This window comes from Papilio xuthus, unplaced genomic scaffold, assembly GCF_000836235.2.
Source record: "Papilio xuthus unplaced genomic scaffold, Pxut_1.1 DF827680.1, whole genome shotgun sequence".
Lineage (NCBI taxonomy): Eukaryota > Metazoa > Arthropoda > Insecta > Lepidoptera > Papilionidae > Papilio > Papilio xuthus.
The window spans coordinates 1,377,230-1,392,546 of record NW_013530969.1 but is presented as its reverse complement, the minus strand read 5'-3'; the positions used below and the strand labels follow the sequence as shown (position 1 = coordinate 1,392,546).

Sequence of the window (15,317 nt, the reverse complement as noted above, 5' to 3'; positions counted from 1 at the left end):
GAATTTAGTTTCACTGATATCTGATTCAATTGTTTATAGTTCATTTAACATCTCTTTTTAAGAGGTTATTTTATCCTCCACGAAGTTCCAACTTGTATTTAATAAAACAGTGTACTTAATTTATAGCTCATCTTGTTATTAGGGGAAAGTAATTAATTTGCTGATTATAGGGATAGACTATATAATATCACGTTTCAGTGTAATAGTCAAGGTCAACGACGATTAAAAAAAATACTTAAAAAGCCTATGCGTTCTACGTCTATGCCAAATTTCATCAAGATCCGTTGAGCCGTTGCGGAGATAACTTCTAACAAACATCCATCAAAACTTTCTCATTTTTAATATTACTAAGAATTAGTAAGATTGTCTAGTATACAAGCAAGTCTGTATATTTCGCTACAACAGAAGTAATATGAAATAAAAAGAAATGACATCGATCAGAACTGTCGGATATAAACGACGCCCTTATTAGTGTAAGTGGCACTTTTTCAACGGCACATAAAAGGTTAAGTTTACTCGCGTCTCGTTTAAGATATGTTGAAGTGAGTACATCGGTTTTCCATTACATGCCGACTTTAGATGGATCTAACGCTCTCCAAGAATTGAGCGCAGTCAGGAGAAAAGACTATAACTTTGCGTTTAAAAATGTCACGTGATATCCAAGATTTACGTTGCGCTGTACGCCTTAAGAGCTCTGAAAATCAAACGTTTGTTGCGATCCCTGACTGGTAAGTGAAATGTTTCATCAGAATAAAAGGAAATTGAAAACAGATAACATTTAGCTCGGAACCCTAATCTGAAGCGTGTCCGATACGGTCTTGACCACTGTAATGTACGACGGCTCAGCAATTTACGATGTCGGGAAACGTTTTTTAAAAAGATATTCTCCGTGCAGGCGCATGCTAGTCAAGCGTTAAAACAAGCAGCTAATCTTACTGCATACTAGCTGTCGCCCGCGACTGCGTTCGCGCGGAATTTAAATATTAATAAGTAGCCTACGCGGTCTTCCAGACTATGTTCTACATCTGTGCCAAATTTCATCAAAATCTGTGGAGCCTACCTTACCTTAAAACAAACATCTATACATCCATCTAAACATTCGCATTTATACTATTAGCAAGAAGTAAGATTTCAAATAACAACATTATTTAATATAGTAAGACGATCATATTGAAAATATTAATAATAATTCAACTATTTATCTAGACCTATAAAAGTACAAAGAAAAACGACTTACGGTGTTACATTACTTCGCTGATGTTACAAAACAAATCACCCATACATATTTCTTAAAATTAATGACCCTCGTACATAGTCAATTGCGTGAGAACAATAAAGGTAAATGGATTATTCATTTACCTCCCACAATGGTTAAAAAAACAAATGATAAGTTACTTTAGTTTTTTGCCATATTCATTAATATATTCCAAATGACAAATTAAAGATACCAATATGTATAATTTATTTAAGACTAGTTTTCGCTCGCGAGTCCGTTCGCATGGAATGAAAAAAACCTGATTAGTTCGTGGCAATTATTCGAAATTTTCTCACTTTTAAAACCTTCCTTGGACCTCCACGAACATTTCAAAACCAAGATAAGATAAATCCTTTCAGCTGTTCTCGAGTTTTAGCGAGACTAACGAACAGCAATTGATTTTTATATATATACTAGCGGACCCGAAAGACGTCCTGTCTACACGTCTTTAATTTGAATAAATTAATATGAAGTTAATATTTGATGAAAATTGTGAATCTAAACCATTCCCAGATCCCCTTGAACACACACAAAAAATTTCATCAAAATCGGTCCAGTCGCTTGAGAGAAGTTCAGTGACACATCACAATCACAGAAGAATTATATATATAAAGATAGATTACTTGAACATAACAAATGATTTTCATTATATTTTATTTTATTTATTTTTTATTTTTATTTATTTATTTAAAAACTGCATAGCATCATTACAGTATACAACCAATTTGACACTATACACACTTTACATAACAGTTTACACGATAACATATTTTATAATAACAGTAAATAACATATAACAATGATAAATAAAAAGAAAAAAAATACATATAATACAGTGCAAGAATATATAAACGCGTAACTAAACATCAATATTCAAACGTCTTCCACACATCTGTACGCAGCCTCTGTGAATTTCGAATTATATATCTTTAGTTCTAGAATTTTCATAAAGATGTACTGTTTTAATCCCATATCGAGACAATCTTAAACATTTGATTGCTCTAGATTGCTAAGATTACTATAAAAACATATTCGTTGTAACAAGAAAAATAAATGTGCGTGATTAAGTCGCTAGAGGAGGAATGCAGAACGGACACGTACGCGTACAAGCGGTTGTACAACTATCAACTTATTACTTTTTACATCTCTCAGAATAAAAATCATAACAAATATAAGTTTAATAATTACAAAAGTAGTTGACATAGTTATATTCCGCAACTACTTTTGAAAAGATAATAATTTAAGGCCAAGCATACTAAAATTATAAATGCAAATGTTTAGATAGATGGAGGCATGTCAGTTTGAACGTATCTCCAGAACGACTGAACGGATCTCGATGAAATTTGGTATACATATAGAACATAGCCTGGAAGAACACATATGCTACTAATTATGTTTTTTAATATCGCACGGACGGAGTCACGGGCAATCACTAGTAGCTTAATAACATTCGACAATATAAAAGTGACTTAAATGTTTGGTTGAATAACAGCGTTGGTCTTTTAATGTGATGAAATTATGATTAAAAAATGTAATGATCAATTAATAAGGTAATTAAAGTAATAATCGAGAGTAATTATGCAGTTAAAATTGTTGACAGAAACAAAATGAGAACTTACTTCAACTGGTTGGAGTTTTCAATTATGGAATGTTCTGTTGCTTGTTCACTTGTTCATTTCTTAATTATAATACTCGATGCTTTTTTTTTACTTCTCTATGCTTTATAAGTTGACCATCGTGTTTGTGTCGCTTACCATAAACAGTACGCGTTGATATGGTCACCTCATATCGATTACTCGTTTCATTATAATCGATATTTTATCATTATATGTATTTCTGGTAAAAAATGACATCACCTTCTTAGTATGTGATTTTATCAGAGTTCAGAATAGCAATTGTATTAATTAATTTGCAATGATTTTTGATATTTGAATTGAGTTAAATTTTGGATATATTTTTATTTTTTATCTGTATTCTTTTAGGTTATGGAGTTTTTGTTATAAAAAATTGCATACAAATAAATTGATAAATGTTTTAATAAACATGGAGGTAAGGTTTTTGCAATAATTTTCTTTGAAAATTTAAAACTGTAAGGTAAAAATGGCGCTTTATCTTATGATTTGGATCCAAATTGTAAAGGTAATTCGTATTTAATATTAAGTAGCGATGTCCTATTACGTAGGTATTATAAGAACAGCCATCATACCATAAACGCGGTCATTTTTCTCTTAGGGATGTGACTGTAGTTGAGGCATCTTACACTGCCCTATTTGGAGGGTCAAGTCGCCGCTAGCCTTATTCGTATGCAGTCGAATATACACCGACTTTGTTGTTAGATTAAAAAAAATGATGATCGCTGTCAATATCCTGATTGGTACGAAGAAGTGTACGTGACAACGCTTCAAGATTATTGGCTTTATACATATAAGTAGTAGAGAATGCTAGATAAATATGCAGCCCATGTTAAACAAATTAAAATATTTTTCTCCGTATAATTGTCATTCGTAAGTATCCCTTTTTTACTTACATTTATTTATAATCTTTTTAACTTTTCGTAGGAGATTGTCGGTTCGCTCATCAGCTCACTATACGTCCCCACCGAGGGGCCTACCCTAAATCAAGGGTGATTAGACCGTAGTCAACCACGCTAGCTCAGTGCGGGTTGGTTGACTTCACACATATCTTTTGAAGTTCTTCTCAGATATGTGCAGGTTGCATCACAATTTTCCTTCGCGTAAGAACGTCGGATAAAATGTACATATGTAAATCGGAAATGGAAAAACACATTGGTACATGGCGGGATTCGAACCCAGGACCTACAGATTGCATGTCAAGTGCTTGACCCCTGATCCACCGACAATGATTGTCGGTTACTTATGAATAAGAATTACTTACTCGTCGGTTACTTATGAACAAAACTATTTAGTTGTTATTAAAGCAAATAGCTGACGGCCAACCTCCAGTAATGGAGAGGCATTGGAAGAAGAAGAAGAAGAAAGCAAATAGCAATTCATTTTATGCTCAAATGAAATACTCGTAATTTATTGATACAGTATGATCGCGTCATCTGTAAATAACTGAAGAATTATTTCGCAGTCACGTTCCGAGGCGGGAGCAATAAATTTCGTTGTTAGCGAACTACGTAGTTCTCCTTACAATGTTGTCTGTATAGCTTATTTGGCTTAAATTTAATCAAGAAAACCCTCTTATTTGTCGGCCAAAAATTATGACTTTATTAGAAAGCAACAAAAGCTCACAAAACAAAAGCAATCATTAAAATCTATTTAAATATCATACAAATATTTGTAAAAGTTCCGACTAAGTGTAATTTTATTTATAATAAAACTAGCTGTCGCCCGCGATTCCGTCCGCGCGGTATTAAAAATAGATGTTAGCCGATTCTCAGACCTAGTCAATATGCTCACAAAATTTCAATGAATCGGTCAAGCCGTTACGGAGGTGTATGGGAACGAAAATTGTGATACGAGAATTTTATATATAAGATTTAATTCAATAAAAAGTTTTTGTCTACATCAGTTGGCGAGAAATGTTTTTTTTTTAAATATGTCGTTCGATAAACTTTATCGTCTATGTAGAAAAAAGTAGGTAGATTAAAAGTATATCAGTTTTTATACGTATAGAATATACCTTGCCTTATATTACAGACATATGTTTTGTTCCTTTTTTATTTCTCTATACGCCACACAAGTCGCCCTTAACAATTTTTGTTTCTTTTTGACACGCTCGCTAAAGGGTAGAGAGTCATATTGCTTTTTCTAATCCGAGAACTGTATGCATCTTCACTTTAGATCACGTTTTAATATTTTATCACACCAAGATGACTCAGAGTACTCATCTTTACATTTAACTTTACGTGTTCAACTCCGACAAATTGGAACAAACAACTTCCGTGTGTGTATGTTGCTTCACGGTTATTTGTAAAAAAATAATAAAAATTTATTTAACGTAGGCATTAAAAAGAAGATATTAAAGTAGACTATAAATAAAAAACAAATGCGTACATAAAATTTTGATTAAGTGTTTTAATTATCTACGCGGTAAGCGAAAAAGTTAAAAGACATTTTTTATCAACGGTCTCGAGAACAAAGACAGAGAAGACAAAAAAAATAGCTATAAAACACCCAGTAATTAAAATTAAAATATCTCTCACATACGTAATTAAATGATTACAAGTGGGATAGACCAGTTGGCTAGGGATGTGCTCTTTATTTCTGCTGCAAAATTTACATCCCTAACTGGTCTCTAGCTGGCCTGTACGTACAAAATAATAACTTAACGGTTTATTATTTATGAAGCATTACGTGATTTAATATATATTTGAAATTAATTAATTGCCTTATTTCGCACTTTGTTCTGTACTAAGCGAAATCGGTTTTTATTTTTTAATCGTATACAATATTTTTGAAACCATGATATAACTGCCGTCGAAAAGTTTATGGTAAAATAGCTAACATAAGATAACATAAATAAAACAATTAACCCTCATTGTGGCAAGATTTATTTTTTGACGAGAAGCAAAAAATATAGTAAAAAAAACTAAGTTAAAAATTATTTTATAGTGATCGTATATTTTTATAGAGTTGTATGTATGGTATACTATACAAAATGAACATAAGGGTTAAGTAAAATTAGCACCAAAATTATTTATAGTATCGAATCAAATAAATTTAAATAGGAAAAAAATTGTTTTCAATTCATCGCACTCAGACGGCTTGCGCCCCGACGCACAAAAAAACAAACAACTCATCATGGCGCCAAAAGTTCTAGACGGCGCTGTAAAAAGAAGCTATTGTTTCCTAACAATCAAAGACGCATTCAAATAATATAATTGTCAGTTGTCGCTTCGCTTTATTTAACGTGACACAAGAATGAATGGAAGACAAAGAATGTCGTTCATTCATGAACGCCTTAAGTTCACCTTTGTGAGATATCGCCGCAAGTGGTTTATAAATTGCCGCCCAAAATTAACACTTTTAAGGTTACGCCGACTAACAGTTTGAGTAAATGCGAGTAATCAGACCTTATATTAAAATGTAATTCGATAAACAACTATGTTGTGTTTAAAATTGACAGTCCCCGTAAAACACGGGGAAGTCAAACTGTTGTGAAAAATATTTCAATTACATTCAACCAATCCTTTAAACAAATGAATTAATATTACTAGTTACACTATTTATAACTCAAGAACGGCTTTACTGATATGGCTGAAAATTGGTGAGGAGGTAGCTTAGAGCCAGGAGACGGACAGCGGATACTATTTATTTATCTTTTTTTCGAATTTATGCCTTGAAGAACTGCTTTTTATTTAACTTACTTATATTATAAATGCGAATGCTTAGATGGATGTGATGTGGATGGATCGATGGGTGTTTGAATATATCTCTAGAACGGCTGAACGGCTCTCGATTAAATTTGGCATACGTATAGAACATAGTCTGAAAGAACACATAGGTTACACTTATTAAGTCTTTTTATATATCCACGTCTTTTTATATAGCTAAGTTTCGCGATGCCATAACTCGTTTAGCACATTCTAACTAATCACATAACGCTAAATGTGTTTTAAAATTCATTATTGACTTAACATGTCTTTAGTCAAAAAAGAACGGTCTAGAATGTCATTGCCTCCAACATTACGGTTGATGCCATTCTACAAATATAAAAGAATGTAATGAAAATGTTATTTTAAGTGCCATACTAGGTAGCCATTTAGCCTAGTTTAATATTTATTGGAAATGAACATCCGTTAAAGGTACGCATCCATTGGCCCGCGACAGACGCACCGCGCGCACGGATTAAATGCGGGCAGCGCGGATAACGGACACGGAGCTGTGTAAAATCATACAAAGCTAACTAAAATTGAGAGACGCGTGCGCGGTGCGTCCGGCGCGGTCCAATGGACGCGTACCTTTACTGTATTCAGAATAGTCAAATGTTTAATTTAGACGGAATTTTAATAAATTATGTTAATTTTAAGCGCTAATTGATAGTTTACACTGATGCACTAATTTATTGCGAATTGACGTCTGCATGAAGTTACGTTATCACTCCTACTTATTTAATAAGTAATATTGAAAAGTAATAATTTAATAATAATAATAATATGAAATGTATGAAATTTAATAATAATAATAATATGGAATAATAATAAATCTTTAATTCAGACACATGGTCCATACAACACAAAAATATAAATTTAAACACTAGCACAGAAATAACACACAAAATAAAACATAAAATTCTTCAGGGCATATGTAGACGTGTCCACATCCACACACATTTAAGAAGCATGGCGTTTTCCTTTCTTAATGATTGACTTAAGATATTGAAGTTTATACCTATTACGTTGATTTAATAATTGGTTTACAAAGAAGATAAGACAAAATCTGAATATAATTCTGTTCTACATAGTAAAACCTAACTGTACTGAATACAAACATGTATTTAAACTAAATAAACACGATTATGTCGACCATGATAGGCAATTTAAAGTGGGCCAAAACGAACATAAATTGATACATTTTACTCCTAACGATTTATTTAGTGACAGTCTACAAAGGTCTATTACATTAGACCATCTTTAAATGGTGAATTTAGAACACGTTCCAAAGTCTCACTTTACTAATAGATATAACATTATTTAACGTATTTGTCTGAATTAATATGAATTATATTTACTTGTCTTAAAGTCCTAGTAGCTCTTAAATATTCTACTTCTTTCCAAAATAATATTTTAAGTAAAAAACAAACATATGAACGATATATTGATAATATAACATAGTGAAGATATTCCAAAGTGGGTTAATAATGTGTTGCACGGTCAAATGCGTCTCACGTGACGATAGCGCGCTTGCTCGCACCACTTACCACATCTGCTGGGTACGTAGTTATAATATTTGAGAGCCATACCTTACATATAAAAGGAATTTTCAAATATTTACAAATATAGAGGTAATATTGAAAATTATAACTAATTTAAAGAACCAATAAACCCGACTGACTATACTTAAGAGACCCCGGTATAGAATACGAATCAATCAAGCGACCAAGATTTAGACAAGCGATAGACAGGGATCACAATATGACAAAATAAATACTTAATTAAAATCCAAAAACAACTAATATATTTATAGTATTCAGTAGTATACTACAGGAAAATATGTTCAGAATATTAGAAAAACTTATACAAAATTCGTAAACATTGTTGGCGAGTACGGAATGTCCACATCGTCTGTAAGTATAAATATTTCAAACCGTGAAACATGCATTCTGTACGATATCCATCGTAACGCGAGATCCAAACATTGTCTGATTTAGGACGCTTTAAAGTAAAGTGTAATGAAATATAATCTTTGTTTTCTATGACGTAAAGTTTAAAATTAATTTTGTTTATAACAGGTTTAGTGCCGGTTGATGGCAATGGGGAGCGCCGGCAGTGGTCCGTGTCCAAGGCTATTGTCATTCAATCGGACTATTGTGGTCTTTGTTGCACCGGCTGGTCCCGCCGCGGCGGTCATTCCACATGGGGAGAGGGCACTTCAATGTATTACTGTTATGGTATTTATGTTGTTGGAAGGGGATGAAAACTAAGTTAAAAATAATTGACTCTTGCCGTGCGATAGAGTACAAGGATTGTATTTTACATAGAGTTTTCCATTTATGAATACAAGTATCTATAACAGAGTTATAAGGTTATCAATAGTTCCTTAAATCCCTCTGTCATGTTGCAAAACAAGGAAATTACCCCTAGAGTTATATCAGACAAACTACAGAAGTGGGATGTAAGAAAATATTGATTATCATATTAATCTGGTCTAAACATACTACCAAACAGATTTGTTTATATTTCGCAATTTTAGTATATTAGTAGAACATATGAGGCATATATCAAGCAAGCATACACATGTGTAAACGAAGCTTAAGACTCATTACATCAACCAAACACGTTTCTCGAAAACGGCGAGGGATTTCATTTAGGAACACATAAGAGAACCCGCCGGCGATGTATCGTGACCACTCCATCTCGCCAAAAGATTTATATGGAGATCGGATATAACTCAAAGTATAATCAACCTATGATTATGTTCCCTACTATAAGATACATTTATTAAATGCATTTAACATTTTGATCGCAACAATAATATAGATGAAAACACCCATTTAAAAAGGTCTACAAGAAAGAATTACGTGGTTAATTACATTAAAAATAGCTTAGTAAAGATCTGGTACTTAGATGCAAATTCGGTATCAAAATATACTAACCAAATTATGTTATATCTAGTATCCAAATACTTGTATCAAAATATATCGTTTTCCCTCTTATTTCAATTAGAAATAACAGAGACGACATTATGTTACAATGCAAGTTTAAAAGTAATGAAATATCACGTTAATCTGGTAAACAACAGTAGTAAAATCCTCACAATATAAAAGTGAGTTGATAAAGACGGATGGCTAAACTTTTCTCTCACGCAAAAACTACTGAACAACTCTGTAACTTTGTCTTTGAAGTTTAAACTTTACTTGTGGTTTGCATAAATGATTACATAGTGAAGTTACGAAGAGAACGTCTTTAGCGTAGAGCTGTTAAAATCAGTGAAACGGTGCGGTAAATGCGAAAAGTTTTACACATCATGATTTAAGGTTTCTCGATTTCATGCGAACTAACAAGTATTCTATTTATTACTTCATACCTTTTTCAATGCTTTAAAAAAATCGGCATCAATTATCCAATTTTTTAAGGTCTAAATTTCTACTCAAATTAAAGACATTTCATAATGTAATTTGATAAGCGTACTTACATCTTAGTCTTAAATTTTTCAAATACTTAGTCCTTCGTAGTGATTGAATCAAGCTTTAATTAATTAACAACACGTACACGTTACTGTAGGTTTCTGAGATCAAAAGAGTCGTATATAACATATCATCATCCTTGTCATTATCTTTGACAAAAAAGAGATAAAAAAAATTAAACGTGGATTTTTGTCTCATAAACCAACGGTTGCGCTATCAAATGTTTGTCAACTATTTCAAGGAAAAGCAATAAAGTAAATACTTAAATTCATGTCAAATATCACATATATGTTTAAAACACCTAACAGCTCCATAAATGAATTATTTATGTTAAACATAGTAATCGAAGGACTGTAGCAAAATAACTTTACCATTAAAGTTGTATTAACAGTGTTGTTTTATGATGCTATTCTTTTATTCATCAGTTAAAGGAACACATTGCCAACACTACAATAGAGTATTTAGTTGTTACCTCCCATAACGCGTCTAGCAATGCATTAACTTAGTAATTTTATATACCATTCCATACTAGAAGCCTTCTATAGTAAACTTAATTTTATTGTATTAATTTGAAATGAAGATTTTATTCAATTCTTTTAATTTGTAATAAACAAAAAATCTTTATAGATATATTACAGACTCATATATAATAACATAACCTACGCCCGTAACTTAGAGTGGTAGACAGAGACCGTGTACCTCTATTGACGCTCCTGACACCTCTCTTGTTTCTTCTATCTACGCATATCGGTTTCAGTTGTTCTTAATACGTCCCTTCTTAAGTATTTCCTTTGAATACGGAGTATACGATTAATATATTTACTTTTCGATCGTCATGAAAAAAAAAACTTATAATACTTTACAATTTATTACATACATAGTTGTTGATTTCAATGACCAGTTTATATGTAACGACATCAAGGAATCCTTCCAATACAACACGTATCAGATCAAGATAATCCAATCTCCGTCTGATAATCCCCTCCCCCACCCTACCCTGCGCTGTTTAATCTTTCCCCTTTAGTTGTCGGTACACTGCAGTACACTTGTAAATCTTACTAATATTATAAATGTTTAGATTGATGGATGGATGTTTGTTTGAAGGTATTTCCAAAACGGTTAAACGGATCTCGATGAAATTTGTCATACATATAGAATATATTCTGGACGAATACATCAGCTACTAATAATGTTTTATTTTTTCCGTGCGGACGGAGCCGCGGGCGACAGCTAGTCTGTTACTCAGATATTTTCTTTAAAATATTGCATTTAAAAATAGTTGTTATTTGAGAGTAAAATTCACTAAGTGTATGGAAATATAATCGGTGAAAACAATGAAGAAATTATAACAGACATTAGAAATGAACATGACTGCTCGACGATTCAATATGAATGCTACAGAGAGCACGATCGCAGTCGCACGTAAGAAAAAAATCAATTCCACAGAAGGAAAGTAATTAACAGAGAAATTACACAAACATGAAACTGTATTTGAATGTAGTAAAAGTTTAAGAAAATAAATATACTCATATCTAAATAAAAACAAAAAGATTATGAAATGACCAATATTAGGATCTAACTACGACATATATATTTCGTCTAAGTAGCGATTTTTTTTACTCCTTTTCCATATGTTATTATGCAAGCCTTTCCAATCAATAACAGCAATCAACTCCGAACAAACTCTAGAAGTTTGACCCGGCGGCTTGCAGTAGGAAAGCTTTTTAGTTGATTGCGCAGGTTAAACGAACACAATTTATAGTCCACTCAACTTTAATGTCAATGTTATAAAACTTTTAGATACGTCACTCTCGTAAAACACAAATATATCGTTTTAAAACAGCTCTCCGACTCAGCCGAGTGCAACTCAAATACGGTTGCATCGCCTCACAAACATGGTCTAAGGTAACGTTTATCATACAGTAGATATCAAGTTTGAATCACGATATATTCGTTCGATTTTCACCAACACATTAGTTGGTCTTATTCTTCGTCGTTACAGTCTTGTCAGACTGGTCGTGGTCATCAAGTATCAGTGGTAGAGGAAATATCATCACTTGGTAGAGGAAGACCAAAAAGGTATGGAATGACTGTAAAAAAGGATATGCGTAGGAAGGAGATAGATTCGGATTTGACGGCTAATAGAGATGTATGGAGGAGTAGTACATACTGTGCCAACCCTCAATAGGAATAAGGGCAGGTTGATGATGATGACATCACTAATAGCGGTAAAAGAAAATGTAGACAAAATATATTTCCGCACAGATTGACAAACAATAAAGCTACAGTTATAAAGAGGAAAGATTTGTATTTTTGTATGTAATGAAAAAACTCAAAAATTTTTGGCTCGATTTCAAAAATTCTTTTGCTCTTAGAAAGGTAGATTATCACTGAATAACATAGGTAATATTTATTACTATTTTTTTTAATTCCGCACAGATAAAGTCAAAGGCAAAAGTTAACATTTTATGCCAGTTACAGATTTTATTATTTTGTACATCACTGGACGAGATTATAAACACGAAACAAGTTTTGTAACATCCCTAAAGCGTGGTTTAAGACAGGGTTGCGTAAAGTGTGGGTCGATGACCTTAGCAACAAAGGTTGCAGCGTTAGATGTACAATTTTCTCATTCAAATTCCCACCGCATCTTAGAAGATTGCAAATACAAACGCTGAAAGTGCCTACTGATGCAGAAGTACATTTTAGATGTGAACTTCGGGTTATTTCAGTCGTCTCTTTGTGAACACATCTAGAATATTTGTCTTTTATGAATTTTTCATTATATGACGTATTTATTGTTTACTTTTTAAATACATAATGAATAAAGCAGCGCGAAACCGGGAATTTAAAATAGAGATTATAGGAAAATATTTAGTTAATTTAGTATTAGTTTACAATGTATGCGTTCACAATAAATTTTATACATTTTCGTATCATTCTATTGTGAGTGAAAATATTGGGATTCATCACGTTACTGTAACTAATGAAATTACCGTAGGAACCTGTACCGTATCGTAATATTAGTGTCATGTCGCCCACATTAAACGAATTCATCCAAAAGTATTCGTTCATTATTCAATTCAGATTAAATTAGCGAAAAGCCATTTAAATAAACACGAACTTGCTTTCACTTTGTGCAGGATTAACAAAATACGTAAATGAAATATATAAATAGTAGCTGTCGCCCGCGACTCCGTTCGCTTGGATATATAAAAAAACTTAGTGTACCCTATGTGTTCTTTCAGACTATGTTCTATACGTATGCCAAATTTAATCGAGATCCATTCAGCCGATCTAGAGATATCTTCAAACAACCATCCATCCATCCACCCACATCACATCCATCTAAACATTCGCGTTTATAATATTAGTAAGTTAAATACAAAGCAGCTCTTCAAGGCATAAATTCGAAAAAAAAATTAATAAATAGTATCCTATGTCCGTCTCCTGGCTCTAAGCTACCTCCTCACCAATTTTCAAACAAATCGGTAAAGCCGTTCTTGAGTTATAAATAGTGTAACTAACACGACTTTCTTTTATATATAAAGATATTCGGTCTGCAGCTGCGTAAAAAGACGTTAATACGAAGTGGAAACTTAAAAATGTGAGCTAAGTGAATTGCTATCTTACTTTCTTCTTACTAATATTATAAATGCGAATGTTTAGATGAATGGATGTTTTTGATTAAATTTGGCATGCATGTAAGAACATAGTCTGAAAGAACATGTAGGCTGCTTATTAAGTTTTAAAGCCACGCAAACAGACTCGCGGGCGACAGCTTGTATAACAATATAATGAAAAGAACCACAAGAAAAGGAAGTTTAATAACAAGATTCCTAAATTATATTATTTATTTAATTTCACGCAGAAAATATAAGTAAATGCTGTCAAAGAGTTTATTACTTAAATGAATTTAAAAATAAACGTTGGAACGCTGCAAATGAGTGAGCAAAGGTCTCATTGAATAAGTTGCAGGTATGTAATTTACTTAATTAAGTAATCCCCGACGACAGACCACACCGGCAGACTCCGAGGCGACACCTTATCGTATAAGATACTCGATTACTTCGAATAGATAATAGATATCTACATACTTTCAAATTAAATCTACTTAATTTTAACAAAAAAATAATATTATTATAATAATAGTATCCATTTAAACGAAAATTGAACTTGGATAGTTAATTCTTTATTTCAAACTAACTATGGCTCGTGACTCCGTCCGCGCGGAATGAAAAAAAAATATATAATTAATAGCCTATGTGTTCTTTCAGACTATGTTCTACATCTATGCCAAAATTCAGCGAGATCCATGCAGCTGTTCTGGAGATACCTTCAGACAAAGATCCATCCATCCATACATACATCTAAACGTTCGTATTTATAATATTACTAAGAAGTAAGATTACTGTAGTGGTAGATATAAACACTTCCGATAAATTACATAAAATTAATCGTAATTGATATGAATAAACATTTCAACTTCATTTTTAACATAAGCGACCTTATTAACTTGTATAAAACTGTCCTCGAAAGGCATATTTAATTAATAAAAGAGTGCGGGTAGTTTCTAATTAAATTGATTCAAAATTGAATTATTCTTAATCGGTTGTTACCAATTTTTATTAGATCTGATAACACTAAATCATTTTTTATAACTCAAAATTCTATGTATATCTTCTTACTAGGCGCGAGTAAATAACTTCAGTAGTAGTAAGAAACATAATTTAGAAAACGTTCATAAGTTTATATGAAGTCGTTAAAAATACTCACCGTTAATAAAGGTGCAACAGGATCTTGCATGCACTCAAGTCAAGCTTTCCTCAAAATCAAAGACACAAAATAAAAAAAAAACTCATATGACAAAAATAATTAAAGGAAACACTTATTTGTAACAAAAGTTTACCTATAGATAGGTATTAAACGAAATTAAATCAAAGATTAAAACAATTTGACGTTCGCAAAGTTTTTGACGTTTGAACTTTAGCAAAAACGACAGGAACGCACGACGCGTGTAATCCCTGCCAATGACGGCGCGAGACTGTTCGCAAGGCAAGAACGGCCACCTCTTGCCTCTTGGGGAGCTTTCGGTGCTCTCGAGGCGAGGATCCGTCCGTCCCTCTCGCGCAACCGGTCACCTGCCGGATAAAAAAAATAATATAGAAGCCTCACATTTCGCCGAAATATGAACCAAACCAAACAGCACTTTATAAACGGTCAGGTACGCGGCAACTTCGTTTACCTT

General features: G+C 32.6%; 1 protein-coding gene across 2 annotated transcripts in view; it reads right to left on the bottom strand.

The window, feature by feature from the left end:
• Positions 1-15,111, bottom strand: part of Sulf1 (Extracellular sulfatase Sulf1) — a 68,029-nt gene extending 52,918 nt beyond the window's left edge. For both annotated transcript variants that reach the window (XM_013311494.1, XM_013311495.1), the window contains exon 1: positions 14,846-15,111. The gene's annotated coding sequence lies outside the window, so the exon portion shown is untranslated. The remainder of the gene's footprint in view (positions 1-14,845) is intronic.
• Between the last annotated feature and the right edge of the window lie 206 nt (positions 15,112-15,317).